Consider the following 11,917-nt stretch of genomic DNA (forward strand, 5'->3'; position numbering starts at 1 on the left):
CCTCGGGCTCTTACTGAGACTCTCCGCTCGATACTGCTGATTGTCCGCGACTGCTGTTGCAGCTACTCCGTGTGGAGCATACCACTATCCCTAATACTGCTGATTGCCCGCGACTGCCGTTGCAGCTACTGCGTGTGGACGTGTCCAGTAGCTCGCAGCTAAGCGTCTCGTGACAGCAATGAACACCACACAAACTGGAGCTCAATGTTTCAACTTCTATGGTGCTCACAGCCATCTCGTACCGGTAGCTGGCAGCTAAGCTTCTCGTCACAGCAATGAACACCACACAAATTGGAGCTCAATGTTCCAGTCTGTGTGGTGCTCACAGCCATCTCGTGCCGGGCTACAGGGTACAGGGTGAGACAGGGTATTATAACTTAGTGAATTTGTTTGTAACACCAAGAAGGAAGAGAGCTGGACCCATTGATAAGTTTACCGATCAACTCAGAATCATATTCTGATTCGATTTAGCTATGTCTGTCCGTCTGTCTGTCCATGTTAATTTGTGAACAAAGTACGGGGCGCAATTTTCATTCGATTATTTCCAAATTTGGCACAGGCATCTTTTTTGGCCTAGACACGAAGTATATAGAAATTGGAAGAAATCGGTTCAGATTTGGATATAGCTTCCATATATATGTTCGTCCAATTTGGGCTAATACTACAATAATATCGTAATTTGTGAACCGATTCTCATAAAAGTTGGCACATGGGAATCTCTTATAAGTCTCGACATTACTGGTGAATTTGATAGAAATTGGTTCAATTTCCTTTCATTTGAGTCCCATATTGTCATGCTCGTCCAATGAACCTAGTTTAGGGTGTTTAGGAGTTGGGGCGACCCCCCAGTTATTTGGACCCATTTTGTAAAGTGAAATTTGTATTCTACTCCTGAATACCTTTCATTTAAATCCCATATTGTCCTAATCGGTACATTTTTATTTTTGGGTGGTACTTTTGGGGTGAGGGGGAGAGTCCGCCCCCCTTCCGATATCAACAAACTATATAGCCTTTGTTTCCTTCCAAACCAACCTCAACAATCTTAGAAATTTTCAAGACAATCGGTTCAGCCGTTTTTGAGTCTATACGGAACAAACAAACAAACACAAAGTCATATTTATATACATATAAGAAGATTATTTTATTTTATTTAATTTTTATTTTATTTTATTTTATTTTATTTTATTTTATTTTATTTTATTTTATTTTATTTTATTTTATTTTATTTTATTTTATTTTATTTTATTTTATTTTATTTTATTTTATTTTATTTTATTTTATTTTATTTTATTTTATTTTATTTTATTTTATTTTATTTTATTTTATTTTATTTTATTTTATTTTATTTTATTTTATTTTATTTTATTTTATTTTATTTTATTTTATTTTATTTTATTTTATTTTATTTTATTTTATTTTATTTTATTTTTTTTTATTATAATTTATTTTATTTTATTTTATTTTATTTTTTGTTTTATTTTATTTTATTTTATTTTATCTTATTATATTTAATTTAATTTAATTTAATTTAATTTAATTTAATTTAATTTAATTTAATTTAATTTAATTTAATTTAATTTAATTTAATTTAATTTAATTTAATTTAATTTAATTTAATTTAATTTAATTTAATTTAATTTAATTTAATTTAATTTAATTTAATTTAATTTAATTTAATTTAATTTAATTTAATTTAATTTAATTTAATTTAATTTAATTTAATTTAATTTAATTTAATTTAATTTAATTTAATTTAATTTAATTTAATTTAATTTAATTTAATTTAATTTAATTTAATTTAATTTAATTTAATTTAATTTAATTTAATTTAATTTAATTTAATTTAATTTAATTTAATTTAATTTAATTTAATTTAATTTAATTTAATTTAATTTAATTTAATTTAATTTAATTTAATTTAATTTAATTTAATTTAATTTAATTTAATTTAATTTAATTTAATTTAATTTAATTTAATTTAATTTAATTTAATTTAATTTAATTTAATTTAATTTAATTTAATTTAATTTAATTTAATTTAATTTAATTTAATTTAATTTAATTTAATTTAATTTAATTTAATTTAATTTAATTTAATTTAATTTAATTTAATTTAATTTAATTTAATTTAATTTAATTTAATTTAATTTAATTTAATTTAATTTAATTTAATTTAATTTAATTTAATTTAATTTAATTTAATTTAATTTAATTTAATTTAATTTAATTTAATTTAATTTAATTTAATTTAATTTAATTTAATTTAATTTAATTTAATTTAATTTAATTTAATTTAATTTAATTTAATTTAATTTAATTTAATTTAATTTAATTTAATTTAATTTAATTTAATTTAATTTAATTTAATTTAATTTAATTTAATTTAATTTAATTTAATTTAATTTAATTTAATTTAATTTAATTTAATTTAATTTAATTTAATTTAATTTAATTTAATTTAATTTAATTTAATTTAATTTAATTTAATTTAATTTAATTTAATTTAATTTAATTTAATTTAATTTAATTTAATTTAATTTAATTTAATTTAATTTAATTTAATTTAATTTAATTTAATTTAATTTAATTTAATTTAATTTAATTTAATTTAATTTAATTTAATTTAATTTAATTTAATTTAATTTAATTTAATTTAATTTAATTTAATTTAATTTAATTTAATTTAATTTAATTTAATTTAATTTAATTTAATTTAATTTAATTTAATTTAATTTAATTTAATTTAATTTAATTTAATTTAATTTAATTTAATTTAATTTAATTTAATTTAATTTAATTTAATTTAATTTAATTTAATTTAATTTAATTTAATTTAATTTAATTTAATTTAATTTAATTTAATTTAATTTAATTTAATTTAATTTAATTTAATTTAATTTAATTTAATTTAATTTAATTTAATTTAATTTAATTTAATTTAATTTAATTTAATTTAATTTAATTTAATTTAATTTAATTTAATTTAATTTAATTTAATTTAATTTAATTTAATTTAATTTAATTTAATTTAATTTAATTTAATTTAGTTTAATTTTATTTTATTTTATTTTATTTTATTTTATTTTATTTTATCTTATTATATTTTATTTAATTTAATTTAATTTAATTTAATTTAATTTTATTTTATTTTATTTTATTTTATTTTATTTTATTTTATTTTATTTTATTTTATTTTATTTTATTTTATTTTATTTTATTTTATTTTATTTTATTTTATTTTATTTTATTTTATTTTATTTTATTTTATTTTATTTTATTTTATTTTATTTTATTTATTTTAATTTAACTTTATTTTATTTTATTTTATTTTATTTTATTTTATTTTAATTTATTTTATTTTATTTTATTTTATTTTATTTATTTTAATTTATTTTATTTTATTTTATTTATTTTAATTTAACTTAATTTTATTTTATTTTATGATATATTTATATTTTATTTTATGATTTATGATAACACCTACCTTATTTACATTTTTTGCCAATTCTTTTCAACCCCAACGTTTGCCCCATAAAAATTTACAATTCCATCCAAGATTAAATTTTTTTATTTATTTTTTTTTTTTCACTTTAACACTCCGATTTTTTTGAGTGTTTTAACTTATTGGACAAAATAACGCAATTTGCTGCACATGTCGACTGTTCCGATTTGGTTCATTCTAAGCATTAAGAAATGCAAGGGAAACTGAAAATAAAAATTTTTTTTTTTTTATTTGTCATGACAAAGCATGTCATTCTCCAAAACTATAACAAATAAGAGAAAATAAAACACGCATAAACATACATACTTCATAAACATTTATTGCCCTTGTGTACCTGTGGTACATTATGTTCGATATTGGTGCCTCATTTTTCGATATACCAAATGTGGTGTATATCCTTTATAAGAAGAAAATATGGCAGGCCTCCGTTGAAGACTTTATTAGGGACATAAGGTCATTTTGGATCTCCTTGCGAAAGTGAGTCACTGCTTTCTTTTTTTTACCAGAATGTAGTCCTCAGTACAAAGTTGAATCGTATTCGATGGAGTCCTATGTTATCAAAGTATATGTGGTAATTCATGACCTTAAACAATCCCTGCAGTAGTTTGACAATACCTCATCTCAGATACAGATTTTTTAATGTATTTCTATCCACTTTGTGCGGCATCGCTTGTATTTCTATCCATTTTGTGCGGCAGTTAACTATAAGCATTGACATAAAAGAAAAGAATTTAAATTTATAAAATTATTAGAGAAAAATTAAATTTAATTAATTAAAATGCAAATTAATTTTTGTATGCAAAAAGTCAGCATTTGGCGGTTTGCTTGACTTTCCACAAATTTTTATCTAAAATACATAAAAAAGGACACTTGGATGACTGATCATCGCCCAGTCCAAACGGCTAAAGCTGGATTCATGACATTTTGCACGAACATTGTTCTTGGGACATCAACACAGTATAATACGGGATTAGGTGATATTTGTACATTTAGGTACTAAAAAGTACCAAATAGTACGAAAATGGTGAGTTGATCGAAAATGGTTAGAATTATGAGGAATTACTTCCTCAAGTTAATGAATGTTTTGAAAAAATAAGGTTTGGATAAAAACATTTCTCAAAAAATCGTACCAGAAGTGAGAGGAATAATACGTTTAGTACCGAAATTGGTACTATTTGGTACTTTATTTTATAAATTGAGCTGGAGCTCTGAATTTCAGTACATGGGTACATTGCAACCTACATTGGGAGAATTCATCAAAGTACGAAAAAGATTAACTTCGCAAAGGGCGTAGCATAGTGCAAGATTTCTGAAATTTGAGATAAAAGACATATATTGCGAAATAAAAAGGGAAGAAAGAAAAAGTACTGGAAATGGGGGAAAACTTACGTTTAGTACCGCAATAGGTACTGCTTGACACTTTCTGTACAGATTGAGTTTTTTTGGAGTTTTGCATATTCCGGAACGAATATGCAAAACTCCATATTCGCATAGGCGAGTGCAGAACTCCAAAAATGTTCTTAAATGATAACTGCTGCGATGTTAAGCGACCAGAGGGAACAAGTAAGAAAAATAGTTGTCGAAAGTATATTTAGTGTTGCAATTGGTACCATTTAGAACTCTCTTTACGAATTGAGCTTCAGGTGTGCAATATGACATAGGTACAACTTGGAAATATATGATGGGTGACTAGATTACTATTTCAAAATTCGTCCAATGCGGTACCAAAAAGTGAAATTTAGTGATGTGATAGATACTATTTGGCACTTCCTTTACGTATTGGGCTAAAACATTCCAAATTCGGATACAGTTGCATTTTGACAGTATATTGGCGACTAAAAGATTTTTTAAGCAATAAGGAAAGGCAAAAGTCGGGCGGTACCGACTTTATACCTACCTATAAGTATAATATTTTCAGATGGTGAGTTATTAAACAATTCGTATCAAATTTCGAGCAAAGCAAATATGTAATAACTACTGTTGACAAATGACAACTTTATTGAAAATCAGTAAGGAAGGGCAAAAGTCGGGCGGTGCTCATTGTATAATACCCTACACCTACCCTTTAACTACAATGTGGAAGCTATATCCATTTCTAACCAATTTTGATGGACCTCGGCGGATGTTTTCAGATGGGTTATTAAACAATCCGTATCAAATTTCGAGAAAATATGTTCAAATTGTAATAACTATGGTTGACAAATGACAACATTATTGAAAATTAAAAAATTTAAGCTGTATCTAAATCTGAAACGATTTCGAACAAACTTCTCAGATATTGCAGTAGTTATGGAGGAAAGAGTTGTAAAAAATGTTGCCAAGATTGGTCAATAAATGCTGTTGCAGTGGCTCACGGAGTGAGAATCTGGCGATATATTGGGTTGCCCAAAAAGTAATTGCGGATTTTTTTAAAAGAAAGTAAATGCATTTTTAATAAAATTTAGAATGAACTTTAATCAAATATACTTTTTTTACATTTTTTTCTAAAGCAAGCTAAAAGTACCAGCTGATAACTGACAGAAGAAAGAATGCAATTACAGAGTCACAAGCTGTGAAAAAATTTGTCAACGCCGACTATATGAAAAATCCGCAATTACTTTTTGGGCAACCAATAGAGTTGAAAATGTAAGTTATGTAGAGTATTAAGGCAGGTAGTAATAGCCTCTGAAAGCGTGGATCAATTTCATCTAATCCCATAGCATTGGATTTCGTTTTGTGAATGCTTTCAATCCGGAAAATAAATGGATGCTCAATGGATGGAGTGCTGTTCATATATAACCGTAATTGGTTCCCCAGGTTCAATATTAACGAAACGTTCGTTACGCTCATTCAAGTCAACATGCGAATGGTTAAGATGTTCAGTTCTATCTCCGATTCCAATGTTACGAATTTCCCACCATTTGCATTTGGTGTCTTCAGCAGTTTGAAATTTGTTTCGAAAACAGGTCGCTTTTACTGTGTTGATTTGTTTTGAAGCAGTCTTCTTGGCAGATTTGAACAGACTATGTAAGAAGGGAGTTTTAAAATGTTTCCAACGTTTATATGCAGCATTTTTTTTATCAATCAGGTTTTTAAGGGTTTCATTGAACCAAGGAGGTTGGCAGTATTTTTTTTTTATTGATTTTATAGGAATACAACAGTTATGTATTGAATTTATCCCATTTTGTAGAAAATGTAATTGTTCATCGACCATCGGTAGTTGATAAATAAAGTCCCAATGTATTGCAGAAAAGTTTCGATTTAGTTCAATGAAATCAATATTTTTAAAATCACGATATGTTTTAGTTTGATTTAGTTTTTTAATATTGCAGTCATTTGTTCGAAAAATTAAATCGTTTTTAGAAAATCCAGAAGCAGATAACTGATCATATAACAATACCTTAAACTTTTGACTCACGAAAAACAGATGGAGAAGACTGGAAGATGTGCTTGTGAAATGTGTAGCATCAGTTGTGTTAGTCAAATTCGGTCTATTATACCCTCCACCATAGGATGGGGGCTATACTAATTTCGTCATTATGTTTGTAACTACTCGAAATATTCGTCTGAGACCCCATAAAGTATACATTGGTTGCCCAAAAAGTAATTGCGGATTTTTCATATAGTCGGCGTTGACTAATTTTTTCAACGGCTTGTGACTCTGTAATTGCATTCTTTCTTCTGTCAGTTATCAGCTGTTACTTTTAGCTTGCTTTAGAAAAAAGTTCGCGAAATTTTGTTTACATTTGTTTGTTTGGCGTCAATTTTAATATGGAGCCCACAAAGGAGCATTTTCGTCATATTTTACTTTATTATTTCCGTAAAGGAAAAAACGCGGAGCACGTTGCTAAAAAGTTACGAGATGTGTATGGTGATAAAGCCTTAAAAGGAAGACAGTGTCAAAATTGGTTTCGCAAATTCCGTTCTGGAGATTTTTCACTTAAAGATGAGCCACGTTCAGGTCGGCCAAATGAAGTTGATGATGAACAAATCAAAGCATTAATCGAATTAGATCGTCATGTAACTGAGCGTGAGATAGGAGAGAAGTTAAATATTCCAAAATCAACCGTTCATTATCACATAAAAAGTCTTGGACTGGTGAAAAAGCTTGGTATTTGGAAAGAAATTCATTTAACAAACCGAATCAACGCAATGAATTCGATCCGTTTTTAAAACGAATCATAACTGGAGATGAAAAATGGATTGTTTACAACAACGTTAGTCGAAAACGATCATGGTCCCAGCATGGTGAACCAGCTCAAACCACTTCAAAGGCTGATATCCACCAAAAGAAGGTTATGCTGTCTGTTTGGTGGGATTGGAAGGGTGTGGTATATTTTGAGCTGCTTCCAAGGAACCAAACGATTAATTCGAATGTCTACTGTCAACAATTGGACAAATTGAATACAGCCATCAAGGAGAAGCCACCAGAATTGGTCAATCGTAAAGGTGTCATATTCCACCAGGACAACGCTAGACCGCACACATTTTTGGTCACTCGCCAAAAACTGAGTGAGCTTGGCTGGGAACTTTTGATGCATCCACCATATAGCCCTGACCTTGCACCATCAGACTACCATTTATTTCGATCTTTGCAGAACTCCTTAAATGGTAAAACGTTCGGCAATGATGAGGCTATAAAATCGCACTTGGTTCAGTTTTTTGCAGATAAAGGCCAGAAGTTCTTTGAGCGTGGAATACTAAATTTGCCTGGAAGATGGCAAAAGGTTATCGAACAAAATGGCAATTATATATTTGATTAAAGTTCATTCTAAGTTTTATTGAAAATGCATTTACTTTCTTTTAAAAAATCCACAATTACTTTTTATTCAACCCAATAGTATATCTTCAAATGCAAAAGTTACAGTTCCATCTTCCATCATTGTATTTGCCCTCAGTAACCTTTCCATAATCTTTTTGATCTGCGATAGAAACTTGCTCTTTGGCAATATAACATACACCTCTAAACGTATATTTTTTAAAAACTTCTCCCAGAAAATCTTTAAGTATAAATTAAATTAAAGTTTTTAATTCAGTGTTTTTTTTTTTACAAAAATGTCTATGTAAAAGGTAATTACGTCAAGGCCTAGTGTTAATAAATTATGAGTAATGCGTCTCCAGGTTAACACTTCTACAGCCCAGATCATGAGTTTCTTCAGCATTCAGCAGTTGAGTGACGACGTTTGTTGTTTGGGTTTATTAGAGTTTATTTAGCCATTGTGCAATAATTCGTTCTAATTGTCATCATAAAGCACACTCTTGATGACATCTAATGTTTGGTTAATGCCTTTTGCCTGTATAATATGTGTTTGTGTGTGTGTGTGCAGGTGTGTGCGCAAGTACCTTCAGATCCATTCTACACCACTGCTACAGTTTTTGTTTCGTAGTTTGGTTTGAATTTTTTGCTTTATAATGACTCCAATAAATAAAAATGGAATTAGTTCAACATTTTCATTTTATAGATGTACAGGGTGGCTGATGAATATTGCTACAATGATGAATATTGCTACATTTTTTTTTCGGTGTATGGAATACATTTTTCTTTTATTCATGTTAAATTAAATTATTAAATTAATTATTAAATTATTATTAATTAAATTAATTAATTAATTAATTAAATTAATTATTAAATTATTATTATTAAATAGAAAAAAAGTTATTACATTTTTTTTTGGTAGCGGCTTTCATCAGCCACCCTGTATATATATACATACATATTTGTTTAAGTGTTATACATATCCATAAAATTATATGCATACATGTGCGAACAGAAAATGATTTCATCAAAAACTAAAATTCCAAGAATAATTTTTGTCGAAGTTGAAATTTTGTACAACGACAAGGCACACCAAACGCCTATAGGCCACTGAGCCTTAAGTCTTGTCTACTCAACACAATGAAACATATTGTGAATACCATGATGATGAGAATAGGACATCCAGTGAATTGCTCATACACAAGTTGCTTGTCTATGTCAAGGGAAGGTCGGTGGAGACTGCCCTCCTGCACGAGGTTGTATATAAAACGGAAGAATGCGGTATGTCATGTTTGACATCGAAGACGTTTTTAACAATTTAAGAACCGACATACACAACCATTCCTTAGCCCATTATCAGGTGGACCAGGTCTTTAGCTGACGGATAAATCTCAAGCTAAGGAAAAGAAGAATCAATTTTGGATCTCTTGACATAAGTATAAGGAATAAAATTGCACAGTGTACGTCACAGTAGGGCTTTTATCGACATTCCTATGGGTGAACACCATAAATAGCCTATTACGGATTCTGACTGAGGAGGGATTTGAACCTGTCTACTATGCAGACGATTTTATGATACTTGTGGTAGGAGGCTACCACATAGTATCGTGAGTTCATAGTAAAGTTGGCCAAAAAATAGAAGGAGGTGGATAAAACTTGGTACACATTTTTTACGCCCACCACCGAAGGATGGGGGTATATTCATTTTGTCATTCCGTTTGCAAGACATCGAAATATCCATTTCCGACCCTATAAAGTATATATATTCTGAATCAGCATAAAAATCTAAGACGATCCAGCCATATCCGTCAGTCTGTATGTTGAAATCACTCTACAGTCTTTAAACATAGAGATATTGAGCTGAAACTTTGCACAGACTATTTTTTGTTCATAAGCAGGTTAACCTCGATGTTTCCCGGGTTAACCGGGAAACATCAAGATATAGTACGATATAGCCCCCATATAAACCGATCCGCCGATTCAGGGTCTTCGGGCCATAAACGCCACATTTATTATTCGATTTTGCTGAAATTTGGTATAGGGAGTTGTGATAGGCCCTTACTTCAATTTGGCTTAGATTGGTCCAGATTTGGATATAGCTGCCATATAGACCGATCTCTCGATTTAAGGTTTTGGGCCCATAAAAGTCGCATTTATTGTCCGATTTAGCCCAAATTTGGGATAGTGAGTTAAGTTATGCCCCTCAACATACTTCTGAAATATGGCACAAATCAGTCCAGATTTGAATATAGCTGTCATATAGACCGATCTCTTGATTTAAGGTATTGCGCCCATAAAAGTCACATTTATTGTCTGTTGTAGCCAAAATTTGGGAAAGTGAGTTGTGTTAGGCCCTTGGGCATTCTTCATCAATTTGGCCCAGATCGGCCCAGATTTGGATATAGCTGCCATATAGACCCATATCTCGATGTAAGGTCTTGCGCCCATAAAAGCCACATTTATTATCCGATTTTGCTGAAATTTGGGACAGTGAGTTGTGTTAGGCCCTTCGGCATTCTTCATCAATGTGGCTCGAATGGGTTCAGATTTGGATATAGCTGCCATATAGACCGATCTTCCGATTTAAGTTATTGGTCCCTTAAAAGGCGCTTTTATTGTACGATTTCGCCGAACTTTGGGACAGTAAGTTGTGTTAGGCTCTTCGGCATTCTTCATCAATTTGGTCTAGACCGGTTCAGATTTGGATAGAGCTGCCATATAGACCCATATCTCGATTTAAGGTCTTGCGGCCATAAAAGCCACATTTATTATCCAATTTTGCTGAAATTAGGGACAGTGAGTTGTGTTAAACCCTTCGACACCCTTCTTCAATTTGTCCCAGATCGGTTCAGATTTAGATATAGCTGCCATATCGAACGATCGCTAGGTTTAAGGTTTTGGCCCATAAAAGGCTCATTTATTGTCTGATGTCGCCAAAATTTGGGACAGTGAGTTGTGTTAGGCCCATCGGCATTCTTCATCAATATGGCTCAAATAGGTTCAGATTTGGATATAGCTGCCATATAGACTGATCTCTAGATTTAAGGTCTTGGGCCCATAAAAGGCGCATTTATTGTCCGACTTCGCCAAACTGTGGGAAAGTGAGTTGTGTTAGGCCCTTCGGCATTCTTCATCAATGTGGCTCAAATCGGTTCAGATTTGGATATAGCTGTCATATAGACCCATATCTCGATTTAAGGTCTTGCGCCCATAAAAGCCACATTTATTATCCGATTTTGCTGAAATTTGGGACAGTGAGTGGTGTTAAACCCTTCGACACCCTTCATCAATTTGGCTCAGATCGGTTCAGATTTGGATATAGCTGTCATATAGACCGATCTCTCGATTTAAGGTATTGCGCCCATAAAAGTCGCATTTATTGCCTGTTGTCGCCAAAATTTGGGAAAGTGAGTTGTGTTCGGCCCTTCGGTATTGTTCATCAATTTGGCCCAGATCAGTTCAGATTTGAATATAGCTGCCATATAGACCCATATCTCGATTTAAGGTCTTGCGCCCAAAAAAGGCGCATTTATTGTCCGATTTCGCCGAATTTTGGGACAGTGAGTTGTGTTAGGCCCTTCGGCATTCTTCATCAATTTGGCCCCGATCGGTTCAGATTTGGATATAGCTGCCATATAGACCGATCTTTCGATTTAAGGTTTTGGGCCCTTAATAGGCGC

The sequence above is a fragment of the Stomoxys calcitrans genome, chromosome 2 (assembly GCF_963082655.1).
Source record: "Stomoxys calcitrans chromosome 2, idStoCalc2.1, whole genome shotgun sequence".
Taxonomy (NCBI): Eukaryota; Metazoa; Arthropoda; class Insecta; order Diptera; family Muscidae; genus Stomoxys; species Stomoxys calcitrans.